The following is a 5,101-nucleotide window of genomic DNA, read 5'->3' as shown; positions in this document are numbered from 1 at the left end:
ATTAAATTTTAATAATAATTATATTATATTATATTAATATTATTATATTATAATTAAATTAATATTAAAAAAAGTATTATTAAATTCTAATAGTAATTATATCATAATTAAATTAATATTAAAAAAAAGTATTAAATGTTAATAATAATTATATTCTAAATGTTAAATGTTAATTATATTCTAATTAATTTAATTTATTTGTTTAAAATGAGAAATTAATACTTTAATATTTGATGAATAAATAGTAATCTTCTATCTTTAACCAATCACTGTAATAAAAATTTAAATTATTTTAAATTTATCCAATTCAATATAAAAAAATTTTAAATTATATTATATAAAATTTGTCCAAACATCTGGTCAAGCCAGAGAGTGCCCTAAGAGATAGGGTGAGGTAAAAACTCAGCCTCAAGAATTCCACATCATTATCTTTTTATTCCTTTGTGTGGGATTTTCAACTTTTGACTCTAAAGTTCGAAATTTTCTTTTTCAATACAATCAATCTTTTCAGATTTCTCTCTTAGAAAATCTCTGACATTGGCCGAAGAATTTGGCCTTTTTTTGTCTTTTCCTTTTTTTCTTTAATTTTTTTAATTAGAGGACCATTCCTTATAGGTGTGATGAAAAATCTCTCGTACCGTAAAGAAAGTACATACATGTGAAAGACGCGAGCTTCTAGGACCCAATAAATTAATATAAGTGTCAATTTTATCATGCATATTAGTCAAAATAGTTGTTTTAAACGAAGAAAAATGTTATTCTTTTCTTTGGTAACTCTCGTTGAGGGTTATTGTTTTTTATTTTTATCTAATAATTAAAGAAATATTTTTAATAATATTATAAATATTTTTAAATAAAAAATATATGTTAAAAAACACACATATAAAATAAATTAACGGAAGCTCGTTTAGCCACCGTTTCAATAATGTTCAAGATCTTCTCGTCAATTCAAATTTAGAAAATTTTCGCACGTGATAGTTTGTATATAATTTTGTAATGGACTATTTATTTATTGACGAGAAGATCTTGAACATTGTCGAAACGGTAGCTAAAGGAGCTTCCGTTAATTTATTTTATGTGTGTGTTTTTTAACATATATTTTTTATTTAAAAATATTTATAATATTATTAAAAATATTTCTTTAATTATTAGATAAAAATAAAAAAACAATAACCCTCGACGAGAGTTACCAAAGAAAAGAATAACATTTTTCTTCGTTTAAAACAACTATTTTGACTAATATGCATGATAAAATTGACACTTATATTAATTTATTGGGTCAAAGTGAAAATTAATAAAAAAGAAAAAAATATATAAATAATTAATATTTCACTTATTTATAAATTCATCGACACTTTGGAATTGAAGGTTCAACAACCTTCGTCGTGGCGTGACCTGGCGTGGCGGCCATGGAGGTTGAATAATTGGAACTTTTCCGTATTTATTTATTTATTTTAATTATTTTACAAAATTTCTTAGTTAAAATAATATTTAAATATTGTTAATATTGAGTCATTTTACTTATTATTCATATATTATACATAATATTTTATTTTATTTTTATTTTGTTTTATTCTTATTAAACTAAAAGAATTTTTCTACTCATCATCTATACACTATATATTAATAAAGAAAAAAGAGTAAACACTGATCTTATCTTATTTTCATCCCACTATGTAAAATGTAGAATATTTATCACTATCGAATGATAAAGATCATCCAATAAAAAATATATAATGATAATAAATGTCTCACATCTTACATAGTAGGATGAAAGTAAGATAATAAATAAGAAATTCTATTTGCAGTCCCTACTTAGGGACTGCATGTATAAGCTTTTTATTAAAAGAAAAAAAATCATTTTAAGAGAAATATTTTAGTAATTTTAAAAAATTTTAAAAATAAAATTAGCTATATTTACATTAAAATCCTAAAATAAAAATTATATGTAGCATTGCTCATAAATAATACTTCTAATAAAAGTCACCATGCCATTAGAAAAGGGTGATGCTATACCAACTAATAAAAGTCACCGAAATTCTTCACGGATTGTGTAAATCTTATTTTAAATTTTTTTAAAATCCCTTAAAATATTTTTAATAAATAAATAAAAATCACAAACTCATAAAAAAAATATTTCTTTGACCATTAAGTTAAAAAAAATAAAAAAATCGAAACTCCCTTAGTGGGAATAGAGTTTTCCTCATAAAAATTAACAAAATATAAAGAAAATTAACAATAAAAAATCATGAATTATTTTATTATTAAACTGGTGTGTAAGACATATGAATCACATTAACAATAAAATTTAATTAATAAAATTTAAATTTTCATTTTTTTTTTCAAATCGAATTAAATCAAATAAGCACCTTCTTAAATATATTATCTATTTATGAATAAAAATTTTCAAATATCATAGACAACCTTTCCGACACGTACCACAGCATTACAAACACATAAAAATTAAAAATTAAAAATTAAAAAAAGGGATTTTGTTTTGATATTCTTTTTCATGTCTTCACCGACCGACATAAAAATAATAATAATAATTAACGTAGCGACACTACAGACTCAGCCCTTTGACTGTTGCATGTGACATGTCAATCCTCGATTTTCACTTTCCTTAATTAACGGTTAGAACCCGCGTAACTATATCCTACTTTTTTAGGTAAGTTGGAGGTTTTTTCGCAACGAGAATTCTTTTAAATAGCATAGACGCATAGACTAGGAAATTTTTAACCTTTTTAATATATATATATATATATATTTTTATCGAATTAAGAAGTTCTTTACTCTTATATAATTATGAAGTATATAAGTATTATACAGTTATTTTGAGAAAAATAAAGTCTATTATTACCTTTAAAAACATATCACTAATAATAAAGAAAGATAAATCTAATAGATAAAATATGGAAGAGATAAGATAAAGAAAAGATAAATAAGAAGAAGTTGACTTAAACTTTTAAAATGAAAGAGATTCAAACTCTTAAAAGGAAATGGATTCATAAGACAAGTTGAACTCAATCACTCTAAATAAATAAACCTCTATATAAGGAGGGGACTCTCCGCAAACTCGCTACATATATACAAACTCATCACATATAGTGATTCCATCAGATCTCTTTTTAGGGAGGCATCGTCTTTGACCTCTTGAAATCTTAGATTTTTCCAATGTATTAAGCGATATGTAAGACTATGAGAGATTGTAAAATCATCTATCATAGTGAATTCATAGACTTTTAGGCTAGATTACGTAAATCTCTATGTATTTTTTTATTTATTTTTATTTAGTTATTTATATTTATTTTATGGATGAGTGTGAAGAGTTTCGATACGAAACTCGAATCACCACGTGAGTCGGAGATGATTCTTTCCTCAATTCCAGTTTGTTGTGTAAATTTACACCTCAACAAAAATAATTAACAATAATAGATATTATAAAATCTATTTTATATGTCTATATCTTATTTGAATCCCTCAAATTTTGACAAAAAATTAAACATAATCGTGGTTTGAAATTACTTTTTAATAATTAATTATATATAAGGTGTGGAATGAAAAAGAAATAAACAAAGTTAGAAGAAAATATTTTTTGACATATGATGCTGATTGTATGGCTCTCTCATACGTATTAAAGTTTAATCATTAGTAATATTAATTTCACCTTAAATTTGTAGTATTATTTTTTTAATGGAAAATTAACTTTATTCATTTATTAAAAAAAGAAGAAGAAGTTATATCTATGATCGGATACATATAGAGAGATTCTCATATCACAAGCCAACTATTATATTTAGAATTTCACCAGTACACAAATTCTTTTATGACTGGTATGGTCTTAACTATTGTTGCAACTCTCTACAGATAAACAATCTAAGAGACAGCATTCTAGTTAAAACAAATATTCTTACCCCATTTTCATAAGAGAAAATGACTTAATTTCTATAGATAAAACCTCTAAGAGATGATTTTTTTTAATTAGATAAAAGGAAACAACAATAAAAGCAGAAAAATCGATGTGAAAATGATGAATTATAGTTTAGATCTATTTTGATAGATTTTGAAATAAGTCATAAAAGTTAGATTTGAATGATTTGATCCGGTGATTCTTCACGATCTTTCTAATAATCGACTTAAGAAGCATCTTGTATTATTCGTGCCTCACCATAAGTGTTAGAGAATTGTAGATTTGTTTTTTTTATTTTTGAAGGAAACAAAAATAAATTAAAAAAAGAAGAGAAATGAGAAAATGAGAGAGAAGAGAATGGAACGAGGGATGGACTATAGAGAGATGAGGAAAGGAGACGGGAAGAGGAAGAGAAATAAGAGAGGAAGAAAGGAGCAATGTGATGTAAGATATTTTCTTATATAAAATAATGAAATAAAGATAACTTAAGCTAAGAGACATTAATTAAATATAATTAAAAATGGTTGATCTAAAGAAAAAATATAATGGAAAGATTCCTTTTTACAACTTCATTGACGTGGCAAGCATATCATTAATGAAGTATTTCATATCAATTAACATAAGAATATTAATATTTTTTACTTTTTACTCTTAGAAAAAATTGGTATGTAGCATAATTTATCTATCAAATTATTTAATATAAAATATATATTTTAAATTTTATATAATTGAAGTGAATTTATTTAGTTTGAGAAAATCGAAGAAACCTAAAGCTTGTTTGGATAAGTAAATAATTCTTAAAATTTTTAAAATTCTCATATTTTAATTTTCAAATGGCACTCAAACACAAAATATATTTTAATTTTAAATTTTTTACTTTTTTTTTTATCTAATCATCATACAATACAACTTTTAAAAATTTTAAAACAAAATACAAAAATTAATATAATCTTTACAAATCTAGTAAAATATATTCACTTAAATTATTTTAATATTATTTACAAAATTACGAGATATTCCAATATTCAATCATGCCCTTAATATTAAATGATTAATTTAAATATATTTTCTTAAATAATATTATATACAAATTCAAAATCTACAAATTTTATAAAGAAAAAATTTATTTTTTCTCACCTTATCATTGTTTTATAATGTATTATTAGATAATATATTTATAAATCAAATATA

This window comes from Carya illinoinensis, chromosome 15 (genome assembly GCF_018687715.1).
Source record: "Carya illinoinensis cultivar Pawnee chromosome 15, C.illinoinensisPawnee_v1, whole genome shotgun sequence".
Taxonomy (NCBI): Eukaryota; Viridiplantae; Streptophyta; class Magnoliopsida; order Fagales; family Juglandaceae; genus Carya; species Carya illinoinensis.
Note: the sequence above shows the minus strand (reverse complement) of the source record.